Genomic DNA, 14,331 nt, shown 5'->3' with positions numbered 1-14,331 from the left:
TTGCTTATTGGAGCTTGTGGCCTTCTATTTGTATTTATTGTAATTTCGGAAAACTGTAGTGAGGAATATATTTGACTATGGGATTTATATCTTCAGGTTAATAAAAATGTAATCCATGTGGGCTGTGCAGTACTCAACATAATTAAATGTAAAAAAAAAAGTCTAATTGCAGTTTTTTTGCGCATATGATATATTTTCAGATTGGAGCAAGATAGATTTTGTATGCAAACGAAAGTGGTTTTTGTAATAAAGGTTCACAAACAGTATGATGTTTTTAAGCGGTATGCATCTTATTTGTTACAGGTATCAGTATACTGTTGATGACCTCTACCCAATGATGAATTCACTAAAGCTGCGTGCAGAGTCTTACAATCAATGGGCTTCAGTGGTGAAAGAAGCTTTGGAAGTGAAATGCGCCAATAAAAAAGTGAGTTACTAAACTACACTTTTTATCGTATGCATCATTATATTAGTACAATACACAATGAGAAACTGCAGAACTGAGCAAGAAAACATACTCTGTTTCAGTTGCACAAATATACGCTTGGGAGCAAACTAGCAGTAGTTAGTAATACCTAAGTTAATAATACTAGTGTCATATAAATCACTCCTTCCTGGGCAAGTCTAGGAATTTGGGGTGGGCGTGGCTTGGGGTGGAGGAGTGAAGCAATTCAACAGGGCAAATGCAAGCCTAAGGCAGCCCACATGGCCTTCCTCTGCACAGGGAAATTTAATAACACTGTTGGTAAAGCTCTGTAATATAAATAATAGTTTTTCAGCATTGTATCTTTCATAGATTCACATACTTTACTCATTGTTAAACTGGGAGTCCCAGATCGAAAACTGGAAGGAATGAATTATGTGAAATCTATGAAAGATACTATAGGTGGAGAATTAACACTAATATTAAATAGCTATTTTCTTTTCCAGCATTGTCTTTCAAGATTCACATGCTTGAAAATTACTAGTCAGGCAGGGTATCCTTGTTGGACATTATTAGCAGTACCTAATAAAGCACTTTATTAACATTGAAATCAGCAGTAGATCACAAATAGCCTATCTGCTTTCTTTTACGATGCAAAGACTTAACAATCAGGTGTATAGGCTGTGAGCTCTACTCCTTCACAGTCAGACTACTAGATTTTCTACCACACCTTAGTGTGAGAAATCCTCAGGGCTCTGCCCCATTTTGTCTCCGATTCAGCGATTTCAAATTTGAATATTCCTTACATAATTTGAGCCTCCCTTTAAGGTGCTGAAAGAACTTGGGTTATTAGTTGCGACAGAGTCCTTCACAAGTAATCGTATTGCAGTTATCTTATTACTGGAAAAGAAGTACTCCATTGTAGCACTTGACGTTTTCAGGGTAGTGAAGCAGAGCAGTCCAAGACCTACTCAATGGAGTTAGTGTGCTTTAGCAGTCCCACTTCGCTGGCATGCAACAGCACTCAATACATTATTGTCCAGTCAGTGCCTTTTTTAAAAAGGAAAAGTGCTAATAAATGCTATACATTAAATTAAAAAACTGCACATTAGACAGATGGAATTAACTTTGGTGGCATCCTACTAACTCATTACACACCTAGTGGGCCCCTGAACCTCATCATCACAATACTCCCCACCTATACCACATGTAACATCACAGTATAAAAGGGGTGATATTTTAAATAAGACCAGCCTACTGGCTTTGTCAGGGGGTTGCCACATTATTAAAATCATTTCTCACAAAAGACAAGAGCGACCCATATCTCCTTGCGAACTGGGTATTGCCCGTAAGCAGAGACCATGTTCACAAGGAACTCATTTTTCATGGAAAACAATTAGTTATTGCAGCAATTAATGTATCCTGCTTGACTCAAACAGAACAGACAGGTAAAGAAGGAAACCTTAGCTCAATAAGGTATACCAATTATTTCACAAGGTAATACGTTAAAACGTTAAAGCTCACAGAAATTTCTTTTTTAATAGTCCTCACGTCAGCCGAAGTGAGTGTTATTTATTTTGCAAAACAATATTTAACATACAAAAAGGCATAACATTTTTTACTGTCTGTGTATTTACATCATATACATTTTTCACATTTGAAAGTGATATGTGAACCCCAGTGATGTGACCATAACCAGACTAGTGAAATATCAATGGTGATATTGGAGCACTTGTGGCGGTGGTTATTAGTAGATAAAAGAGGAGCCAATGCAATCAATTCTTCAGGGACAACTCTGATTTGTTGGGGGCTCTCCCTTTTGAATAATCGACGAAGTTTCGACCCCCTCGCGGTACGGGGTCTCTTCAGGACAGAGATTCTGGGGGCTAAAGATGGGACAAGGTTTTAGTGTTGATGAAGGGGACGTGGGAACGGTGGGCCAATGCTTGAACGTAAAACAGGTTTACCGAGCAGCACAATCAATGTGCCTAAAAGGCAGAAATCCTTCTTAATATATTCCAGGGTGCTTCTCAAAGCTGGTAATGACACTTAGTTCCTATCAATGACAAGGTGGAAGGAAATTTAACCACCGGCATAAATGCTTAAAGAGGTGCTTATATGAATAGGTGTAATAGTGCGCTATGGAATGGCTTACCCTTGAAATGAAAGCAGAGGCATGGCTTCACTGTAGCTCACAGTAACCGGGTTAGCTGTAGGTCCTACAGATAGGAAACTGAATTAGCCCAGTATCTAATTGCTGGTTATAAATGAGTGAATTTAAATCAACTTTGTACTCACCAAAATTTAGTGTGAATAGTGACCCAAATGAGGGCAGCACTTCGTAACCCACTTGAGGCCCGCTGTCCTTTATTAAACGGAACCATCAGGAAAGGTCAATTGTGAGGAGAAAATTCCTGTAATTAGAAGTAAAGGTTTTTTTAGAGCATTAAAGAAAGTATCATTGGATCGATGGAGAACTCACCTTACTAATTAGTTATTGGCATAGTAGCTGTTGTCCCGCTTCAATAATGTGAGGCAAGGAACGCGGTGCCGGATAGAACCGATGTCTGTCAGGGAAATGAAAGTAGTTATGAGGGTCACGGTTTAGAGGGGCAATATGTGAAAATGCATAATCCATCAAAGTAACAGGGTGTGATGATTTACCTAATATGCAAGACGAAGGGTTGCTGGCAATGGTTGTAGCCAGACGAGGTCGGACGGCAGTCAATTATATATGACGCCGATGCGCGTGCACGAAAAGCCAATGGCAAGCGACGCACGCGCTGTGTGCTCACTGGCAAGTGTAGTCTGGACTTCTGTAATGGCGGCGGCCATTTCAGAGTAAATAATACGGGTTAAGAAGCGGTGAGAATGAACGCATAAAGAGTAATTAATGCTTCATTCTGATCAATAAGAATCATCTCAGGGGCTAACCCTATGCAATAACACAGGGATGAGTGTCAGGACTAATCACATAAAGAATTATATTAAAATACGCGTAGCAAAAATGAGGGGTAAGGTTACAGTAGAGAATAATGGCATATAACATTGTCCTTTAGTAATCTAGTGTTTTTTACATTCAGAATAAATGTTGCTCAACCATTGAGCAGACGAGGGTTCTTGTACATCTGAAACTCCATGTATCAGAACACTTGAGATCTGATTGGAATCCAAATACATAGGACAGCATACTTTTTAGTTAACATATTCTAGAGATATTAACTTCAATGCATTGTTATAGGTGTAAGAAATAATACATATGTATTGCATATTCAGAATGAATAATGCTCAAACACTAAGCAAAGTGATTTCTCTCACCCCAGGGAGCTCACATTGGAGGCAGACCTTTTGGTGGATTCCAGAGGGTCTGAAGAGGCATTGGGGAGTGATCCCAAGAAGAGTGGTTCAGGTATCTTCAAACCCAGTGTGTTGGAAGTGGCTCAGAGTAGCCCAGCTAGGTCCTGTAATAGTGAGAGGGGTTAGGGCCTCACGTCCTGTCTTTAAGGGGAAGGAGTGAGAATGGGTTATGTCCCGGTAGTGCCCAACCTCCGTCTCAGAGCCTGGATGGTTCTTTAAAGGAACACCAGGTGGGGAGCCTAGTCTGTCCTGAGGGGCTGCCCATTGTGCGGGATCCCCTAGTGTCTGGTGAACTGGGAGGGTCTGTAAGCAGGCCTCCATCAGTTCTGGTGTCTGGCAGTGCCACTCCAGTTGGGAGGGTGCAGAAGTCCAGAGTGAGGGGTGAGAGGGGAAAAGAGTCCCCAGTGGAAGAACCAGTGGGTCAGGGGCCAGCCAGAAGGGCTGCGTCACCAGTGAATGACCATGGTGACATCACTTCTGTCCTGGTGGATCTTCGTGCACTGTCAGATGGACAGGGGTCGGGAGATCTGCGCCAGGCAGACTGTCACACGACACATCAGTTATGTGTCACCCTCAGGGGGGGCATGCGTGCTCCCCGGGAAGTCCTGGTGCGCCAGGCGAGTGTTCAACCGCATAGTGTCATCGGTTTTGAGGGAAGTGTTTGGTAGTGGGAGTTGAGGTTCTGGGGGTAGACTCGGGGTCCCCCAGGGTCAACAAAGCACTCTTGTTTCACCCTTAGTGGCACTAGGGCGACCGGTTGCAGAGTGCTGAGGCCCAATGTTATCCGGTTGGTGGCTGCTGGCAAGCAGGCCACTGGGTTGTGGGAGCAAAGCTCCTGGACTTTAGCTCCGGGCAAATGGGGAAACAAATTAGCACCAAAGGTGCACCCTCAGCGACACTAGGGCGGCCAGGTGCTGTTTCTATGTCGTACGCCCTGTTGTTTTCAATTAAGAACCTCCGGTTTGTAAAGAGACAGCAGGCTTTTGGACGAAGGTCTTCTGGGTGCGACCACCACTTCGAGAGTTAAGTTGGGAAGTTAGGGGTTGTGAGAAAGTGCCATCTTTCTTGCATGGTATGCCCCTACTTTTTGCTGAATTGCTGAATGTACTTTGACTGAGTGTGCCCTGGACTCCTGCCAATCAGGTGCCCAGGGCCTATGTTCCTTCCCTAAAAACCTAAAACCCAAATTGGCAAGCCCTGGCCACAAGTCAGCCCCTGGGAAATGGTACCTAGGGCCTTGTGACCAGGGAAGGCCTCTAAGGGCAGCAGCACTCATTGTGCCACCCTTAGAGGCCCTGTAACCTAACACACACATACTGCCCTTGCAGGCTGAGTGTCTGGGTACAGGACAAAACAAAGAGTCGACATGGCACACATCCCTGTGTGCCATGCCCACCACCTACACTGCCCTGGCATACATCAGCCACCCCTCTAGCTGGGTGCCCTATGCCAGTGGTGTGGGAACAGGAGCAGGAGCCCTGTGCCCCTACAGTACCCAGGTCCATTCCTGGGCACTGTAAGTGCAGTGCTGCCATTTAAGAGTACATGGTGCTGAGAGCTCGTCAAACACAAACTCCACAGCACCAGAATGGCAACACTGAAGACTGAGAAGTTTGGTATCAAACTTCTCAGCACATTAAACTCACACTGATGCTAGTGTGGGATTTAATGTACCAAGCACCCCAGAGGGCATCTTAGAGATGCCCCCTGAAAACTAACCTACAATCCACGTCTGGTCTGAGAGGCTGCCTAGGCTGCCACACAGCAGACATGTTGCTGGACCCCTGGGTAGGAGAACCCTGCTCTCCAGGGCCTGCAACAATGCACATCCTGGGCGAGGTGCTAGATCTCCTCCCCCAGGATGGGCAGGGGGAAGCTTCAAAGGCATGCCGCCTCTGTGAGCTTCCCCAGGCCACTGCAACCCCCCACTCTGGCAGGAAGCTTGGCCGGAAACCCCAAATATTGACAAGGGATGTGCCAGCCTGCCAACCCCACCCCTCAGGTGGGGGAGGAGAGGTGAAGCACATCTCCGGGCTCTCGCCATCTTGAAGATGGGGATCCCTGCCCAATCAGGACTAGGCTACTGCCCCCCCTCCCACAGGAGAGAGGCAGGATAGGGGGTGTACCTACCCCAGGACAGGGACCCATTGGTCCCTGCCCTTCACCTACCTGTAATGCCCCTAAATCCAGTATTTAGGGGCACCCTGAACCTTCCTTCCCCAGATTCCAGATTCCGAAATACAAAGAAGAGCAAGAAGAAAGAAGACCTGCCCTGCAGCTGCTAAGAAGAGGAAGACACCAACTGCAATGGCCCCAGCCCTACCGGCCTGTCGACCCTCGAACCTGCTCCTGCTCCATCCCGGCATCTCTTGTGGCCAGCAACCTCACAAACCCCGGAGGACCTGGCTACCTTTTGGCTCTAAGCCCCTGGGACTCCCATGAGTAGAGGCTCTACTCAAAATCTGCTTCTAATCCCTGGCATCAGCCCGGAACCGCGAACCCTTCACACTCTGCACCCGCCAAGCCAGACCTGTGCCGGAGTGAACAAAGATCACGAGGACGACCCCACGGCGACTGTGACCCCGAGTCCGGCACCCAAGGACTTCCCTCGACGCTCCTGACGACGCCTGCAGCCTCAGAACCAGGTGCCCCCCCAACCGCGATCAGCAGATGGTAAGATTTCCCGACAGCAAAAGGCACCCCGGCGCCCCGCGGCCCCCTGTGCCCAACTCTGGGGTACCTACCTATCCTCCAACTATCCAACTTACCTCTCAAAGTGGTGGTGGCACCTGAAGAATCTTCTTCCCTGAGCTTGCAGTCTTTTTCTAAACCAGAGCTTTCCCATTGAAATCAATTGAGCGCCCGAAGGCTCAAAAGCACCCTGCACCCAGCCGCCCAAGTGGCCCTGGCAGTGTAACCTCTACACCTATCTACTTCCCCATTTGCCCTGAGCAAGTGACCAGGAGCCCAGCTCCCACAGCTCTGTGGCCTGCTAGTCAGTAGCCACCAACCAAGGCCCCCCTGCCTCCCATAGGATAACATTGGGCCTAACTCTCTCTGCACCCGGCTGCCACTGTGCCGCTGAGGGTGTAACAACTGTACCTACCTGACCCTGGGGGACCCCTGAGTCTATGCCCAGAACTTTAACTCTGCCAGTCGAGTACTTACCTTAAAGCCGATAACTCAATTTTCTCCTTAGGGTAACATTGACTGGTTTTTCCTAAAATTTCTTCTAAGTGTGGACTTTCCAAAACTTAAAATATTCTCAAAAAATCAGCCGAGTAACGAAAACGAAAATACTCACCTGCTATTAGGTGAGCTCCCAGTGCTGGATCTTGGTACCCAGCACTGACTCTGAAAAATATTCACAACCGTACTTACCAGTAACCCAATTTTCTTCCATAGGAAACCATTGACTGATTTTCTGTGAAATTTCTTCTGTCAATTTCTGCAAACTTTAAATATTCTTTAAAAATCGTATAAATTGTGAAAACGTAATTACTTACCTGTTTTAGATAAAGGTCCCAGTACTGAGTCTAGGCACCCAGTACTGGATTACAAAAGTAACAAGAACATACTATACCTGCAACTTGAATTGTCTTCCATAGGGAATCATTGACTGTTTTTCTATGAAATTAAGTGTCAACTTTTAAAATAGCAAAATATTGTCTAAAAATCATAACAGTAAGTCGACTTTTATCACTTGTTTCTAAGTACTGTCCCAGGACTGAATCTAGGATCCAGTCCTGGAATCACAAAAGTAATCCTAAAAGTAATCTATTGCAAATAACTTGAAACTTCCATTGAACTCAATGCATTATTGTGTTTAAAATTGTGTTGCCTATTGCAACCACTTTGAACTTTCTACAAAAGCCAAGTGCATATTGAAAAAGTATGTTCGAGGCATATGAGCTGCAGATTACACACTTTTGCATAGATCGGCATCTGGTGTTGGGTCCGGATGTTTGCAGTTTGTTTTTCCTCTTGGAAACTCTTTGGAAGTTACGAGGTCGGTGACTCCTCCTTTGGATCGTATTGCGCATGGGCTTCGGCTCCATCCTCAGACTGTTTTTTCCCGCCATCGGGCTCGGGTGTAATCTTTGCGCTCCGGTTCCGAACATTTCCAGTTCAACGATCGAAGCGGAATCCTCACCTCACATCGCGGTATTGTTTCGATCGCGATCTCCTCAATCAACGCACCTTCTCATCGACAAATCTTCGGTTCCAGTCGTCGACGGCGGCCTTCGGGCCTACGCAAGCTCCGGTCCCGGCTAAAGAACTCCATTCAAGAAGTGCCCTCGATGTGGGTCCAAATTCCCCCACACCGATCTTCATGAGGTATGCAACCTCTGCCTCTCCCCTGAACACGAGGCTCGAGACTGTCCGGCCTGTAAGTCTTTCAGACCGAAAAAGACTATTCGGGACCGAAGAGCCAGACGAAACATGGCACAGTAGAGAATAATGGCATATAACATTGTCCTTTAGTAATCTAGTGTTTTTTACATTCAGAATAAATGTTGCTCAACCATTGAGCAGACGAGGGTTCTTGTACATCTGAAACTCCATGTATCAGAACACTTGAGATCTGATTGGAATCCAAATACATAGGACAGCATACTTTTTAGTTAACATATTCTAGAGATATTAACTTCAATGCATTGTTATAGGTATAAGAAATAATACATATGTATTGCATATTCAGAATGAATAATGCTCAAACACTAAGCAAAGTGATTTCTCTCACCCCAGGGAGCTCACATTGGAGGCAGACCTTTTGGTGGATTCCAGAGGGTCTGAAGAGGCATTGGGGAGTGATCCCAAGAAGAGTGGTTCAGGTATCTTCAAACCCAGTGTGTTGGAAGTGGCTCAGAGTAGCCCAGCTAGGTCCTGTAATAGTGAGAGGGGTTAGGGCCTCACGTCCTGTCTTTAAGGGGAAGGAGTGAGAATGGGTTATGTCCCGGTAGTGCCCAACCTCCGTCTCAGAGCCTGGATGGTTCTTTAAAGGAACACCAGGTGGGGAGCCTAGTCTGTCCTGAGGGGCTGCCCATTGTGCGGGATCCCCTAGTGTCTGGTGAACTGGGAGGGTCTGTAAGCAGGCCTCCATCAGTTCTGGTGTCTGGCAGTGCCACTCCAGTTGGGAGGGTGCAGAAGTCCAGAGTGAGGGGTGAGAGGGGAAAAGAGTCCCCAGTGGAAGATTCAGTGGGTCAGGGGCCAGCCAGAGGGGCTGCGTCACCAGTGAATGACCATGGTGACATCACTTCTGTCCTGGGGGATCTTCGTGCACTGTCAGATGGACAGGGGTCGGGAGATCTGCGCCAGGCAGACTGTCACACGACACATGAGTTATGTGTCACCCTCAGGAGGGGCATGCGTGCTCCCCGGGAAGTCCTGGTGCGCCAGGCGAGTGTTCAACCGCATAGTGTCATCGGTTTTGAGGGAAGTGTTTGGTAGTGGGAGTTGAGGTTCTGGGGGTAGACTCGGGGTCCCCCAGGGTCAACAAAGCACTCTTGTTTCACCCTTAGTGGCACTAGGGCGACCGGTTGCAGAGTGCTGAGGCCCAATGTTATCCGGTTGGTGGCTGCTGGCAAGCAGGCCACTGGGTTGTGGGAGCAAAGCTCCTGGACTTTAGCTCAGGGCAAATGGGGAAACAAATTAGCACCAAAGGTGCACCCTCAGCGACACTAGGGCGGCCAGGTGCTGTTTCTATGTCGTACGCCCTGTTGTTTTCAATTAAGAACCTCCGGTTTGTAAAGAGACAGCAGGCTTTTGGACGAAGGTCTTCTGGGTGCGACCACCACTTCGAGAGTTAAGTTGGGAAGTTAGGGGTTGTGAGAAAGTGCCATCTTTCTTGCATGGTATGCCCCTACTTTTTGCTGAATTGCTGAATGTACTTTGACTGAGTGTGCCCTGGACTCCTGCCAATCAGGTGCCCAGGGCCTATGTTCCTTCCCTAAAAACCTAAAACCCAAATTGGCAAGCCCTGGCCACAAGTCAGCCCCTGGGAAATGGTACCCAGGGCCTTGTGACCAGGGAAGGCCTCTAAGGGCAGCAGCACTCATTGTGCCACCCTTAGAGGCCCTGTAACCTAACACACACATACTGCCCTTGCAGGCTGAGTGTCTGGGTACAGGACAAAACAAAGAGTCGACATGGCACACATCCCTGTGTGCCATGCCCACCACCTACACTGCCCTGGCATACATCAGCCACCCCTCTAGCTGGGTGCCCTATGCCAGTGGTGTGGGCACAGGAGCAGGAGCCCTGTGCCCCTACAGTACCCAGGTCCATTCCTGGGCACTGTAAGTGCAGTGCTGCCATTTAAGAGTACATGGTGCTGAGAGCTCGTCAAACACAAACTCCACAGCACCAGAATGGCAACACTGAAGACTGAGAAGTTTGGTATCAAACTTCTCAGCACATTAAACTCACACTGATGCTAGTGTGGGATTTAATGTACCAAGCACCCCAGAGGGCATCTTAGAGATGCCCCCTGAAAACTAACCTACAATCCACGTCTGGTCTGAGAGGCTGCCTAGGCTGCCACACAGCAGACATGTTGCTGGACCCCTGGGTAGGAGAACCCTGCTCTCCAGGGCCTGCAACAATGCACATCCTGGGCGAGGTGCTAGATCTCCTCCCCCAGGATGGGCAGGGGGAAGCTTCAAAGGCATGCTGCCTCTGTGAGCTTCCCCAGGCCACTGCAACCCCCCACTCTGGCAGGAAGCTTGGCCGGAAACCCCAAATATTGACAGGGGATGTGCCAGCCTGCCAACCCCACCCCTCAGGTGGGGGAGGAGAGGTGAAGCACATCTCCGGGCTCTCGCCATCTTGAAGATGGGGAGCCCTGCCCAATCAGGACTAGGCTACTGCCCCCCCTCCCACAGGAGAGAGGCAGGATAGGGGGTGTACCTACCCCAGGACAGGGACCCATTGGTCCCTGCCCTTCACCTACCTGTAATGCCCCTAAATCCAGTATTTAGGGGCACCCTGAACCTTCCTTCCCCAGATTCCAGATTCCGAAATACAAAGAAGAGCAAGAAGAAAGAAGACCTGCCCTGCAGCTGCTAAGAAGAGGAAGACACCAACTGCAATGGCCCCAGCCCTACCGGCCTGTCGACCCTCGAACCTGCTCCTGCTCCATCCCGGCATCTCTTGTTGCCAGCAACCTCACAAACCCCGGAGGACCTGGCTACCTTTTGGCTCTAAGCCCCTGGGACTCCCATGAGTAGAGGCTCTACTCAAAATCTGCTTCTAATCCCTGGCATCAGCCCGGAACCGCGAACCCTTCACACTCTGCACCCGCCAAGCCAGACCTGTGCCGGAGTGAACAAAGATCACGAGGACGACCCCACGGCGACTGTGACCCCGAGTCCGGCACCCAAGGACTTCCCTCGACGCTCCTGACGACGCCTGCAGCCTCAGAACCAGGTGCCCCCCCAACCGCGATCAGCAGATGGTAAGATTTCCCGACAGCAAAAGGCCCCCCGGCGCCCCGCGGCCCCCTGTGCCCAACTCTGGGGTACCTACCTATCCTCCAACTATCCAACTTACCTCTCAAAGTGATGGTGGCACCTGAAGAATCTTCGTCCCTGAGCTTGCAGTCTTTTTCTAAACCGGAGCTTTCCCATTGAAATCAATTGAGCGCCCGAAGGCTCAAAAGCACCCTGCACCCAGCCGCCCAAGTGGCCCTGGCAGTGTAACCTCTACACCTATCTACTTCCCCATTTGCCCTGAGCAAGTGACCAGGAGCCCAGCTCCCACAGCTCTGTGGCCTGCTAGTCAGTAGCCACCAACCAAGGCCCCCCTGCCTCCCATAGGATAACATTGGGCCTAACTCTCTCTGCACCCGGCTGCCACTGTGCCGCTGAGGGTGTAACAACTGTACCTACCTGACCCTGGGGGACCCCTGAGTCTATGCCCAGAACTTTAACTCTGCCAGTCGAGTACTTACCTTAAAGCCGATAACTCAATTTTCTCCTTAGGGTAACATTGACTGGTTTTTCCTAAAATTTCTTCTAAGTGTGGACTTTCCAAAACTTAAAATATTCTCCAAAAATCAGCCGAGTAACGAAAACGAAAATACTCACCTGCTATTAGGTGAGCTCCCAGTGCTGGATCTTGGTACCCAGCACTGACTCTGAAAAATATTCACAACCGTACTTACCAGTAACCCAATTTTCTTCCATAGGAAACCATTGACTGATTTTCTGTGAAATTTCTTCTGTCAATTTCTGCAAACTTTAAATATTCTTTAAAAATCGTATAAATTGTGAAAACGTAATTACTTACCTGTTTTAGATAAAGGTCCCAGTACTGAGTCTAGGCACCCAGTACTGGATTACAAAAGTAACAAGAACATACTATACCTGCAACTTGAATTTTCTTCCATAGGGAATCATTGACTGTTTTTCTATGAAATTAAGTGTCAACTTTTAAAATAGCAAAATATTGTCTAAAAATCATAACAGTAAGTCGACTTTAATCACTTGTTTCTAAGTACTGTCCCAGGACTGAATCCAGGATCCAGTCCTGGAATCACAAAAGTAATCCTAAAAGTAATCTATTGCAAATAACTTGAAACTTCCATTGAACTCAATGCATTATTGTGTTTAAAATTGTGTTGCCTATTGCAACCACTTTGAACTTTCTACAAAAGCCAAGTGCATATTGAAAAAGTATGTTCGAGGCATATGAGCTGCAGATTACACACTTTTGCATAGATCGGCATCTGGTGTTGGGTCCGGATGTTTGCAGTTTGTTTTTCCTCTTGGAAACTCTTTGGAAGTTACGAGGTCGGTGACTCCTCCTTTGGATCGTATTGCGCATGGGCTTCGGCTCCATCCTCAGACTGTTTTTTCCCGCCATCGGGCTCGGGTGTAATCTTTGCGCTCCGGTTCCGAACATTTCCAGTTCAACGATCGAAGCGGAATCCTCACCTCACATCGCGGTATTGTTTCGATCGCGATCTCCTCAATCAACGCACCTTCTCATTGACAAATCTTCGGTTCCAGTCGTCGACGGCGGCCTTCGGGCCTACGCAAGCTCCGGTCCCGGCTAAAGAACTCCATTCAAGAAGTGCCCTCGATGTGGGTCCAAATTCCCCCACACCGATCTTCATGAGGTATGCAACCTCTGCCTCTCCCCTGAACACGAGGCTCGAGACTGTCCGGCCTGTAAGTCTTTCAGACCGAAAAAGACTATTCGGGACCGAAGAGCCAGACGAAACATGGCACACTCCTCAACCTCCGTTCCAGTCGATATCTTCGGAGACGACATCGAAGATCCGGGACAGCAGCGCACCGAAGAGGACCTCGTCAGTGCTTCCGAGGCCGACGACTCAGATGTGGAGGACATCACTCCGGCGCAGAGGGTCGTGAGTAATATACCCCCCCCCCCCACCCGCGCCAACACCCAAAAAGGCTTCGGTCACGCCTTCGCCTCCGGGCCTAGGCAAGACCAGAGACACTGCTTCACACACCTCACCTTCGGGCCCGGTGAAGAAGCCAAATAAGCCTTCCGGCGGCTCGGGCTTGAGCCAGCCTGTCAGCGGTGCCGAGAAACATACTTCGGCACCGAAAAAGAAACCGGCCTCTACCTCGACACCGAGCTCAGCACCGAAGCCCTCGAGGTCGAAACCCAGCACTTCCGTACCGACGCCAACTTCGGTACCGACCAAACCCCATAAGGCCCTCTGCACCGACACTTCCATGCCGAAGCCCACCTCGGCGCCGACCAAGAAATCGGAGGTTCCCAAGCCCATTGCTAAGCAAACTGGCACGGACAAGCCTAAAAAGTCATCGGCCCCGAAAACTTCAGCGCCGACGGACCAAACACTGTCACAGGAACTATTTACACCGGATCCCTTACAAAAAACTCTCACCAGGGATCCAAAAACTGGACATTTGGCACGCTCTTCCAAAAAGAGACATTTGGACAAACCGGCTCCGCCTCCACCTCCAAAGAGGAAGGACTCTGCTACCTCCCCTTTCAAAATACCTTCCCCACCTCCTCCACCCTCTCCACCTCTGCCTTCTCCACCCCCACCTCATCGCTCTCCGACCCCGTCTCCAGACGATGATGATCAGGGGGACCCATATCACGATACAGGGGATGTGCCCCAAGACCCCACCCCTACAGGATCCCCAGACTCATGGGACGACTACAATAACCCAGATATTCCCGACGTCCCACAAGATGACCTTTACCCTTCCAGGCCATCTCCACCGGAAGACTCCTTAGGTTTCCACCACCTACTTCAAAGGGCGGCACACTATCACGGGGTAGAGTTGCACACTGACCCAGTGGAGGAGGATTTCCTCCTTGACACACTTGATACCACACATAGGTCTACCTCCACACTACCTATGCTCAAGGGGGTGGTAAAACATGCGCCAGAGGTTTTTAAGGACCCAGTCAGGGCCAGGGTCATTAACCCACGCATAGAGAAAAAATACAAAGCTGCCCCCACAGATCCTGCCTATATCAAAGGGCTGCGCCACTAGATTCCCTAGTGGTTTCCACTGCACGAAAAAGATCAAATTCCCAGGCGT

General features: G+C 48.7%; 1 protein-coding gene across 1 annotated transcript in view; it reads left to right on the top strand.

Annotated features, from left to right (window-relative positions):
• The first annotated feature begins 303 nt into the window (after window positions 1-303).
• LOC146866934 (lysine-specific demethylase 5B-like) overlaps window positions 304-14,331 on the top strand; it is a 455,791-nt gene continuing 441,763 nt past the window's right edge. The window contains exon 1 of the mRNA XM_085603266.1: window positions 304-427. The gene's annotated coding sequence lies outside the window, so the exon portion shown is untranslated. The remainder of the gene's footprint in view (window positions 428-14,331) is intronic.

Source organism: Triturus cristatus, chromosome 1_2 (genome assembly GCF_964204655.1).
Source record: "Triturus cristatus chromosome 1_2, aTriCri1.1, whole genome shotgun sequence".
Taxonomy (NCBI): Eukaryota; Metazoa; Chordata; class Amphibia; order Caudata; family Salamandridae; genus Triturus; species Triturus cristatus.
Note: the sequence above shows the minus strand (reverse complement) of the source record. Positions and strands in the feature narration are given on the sequence as shown.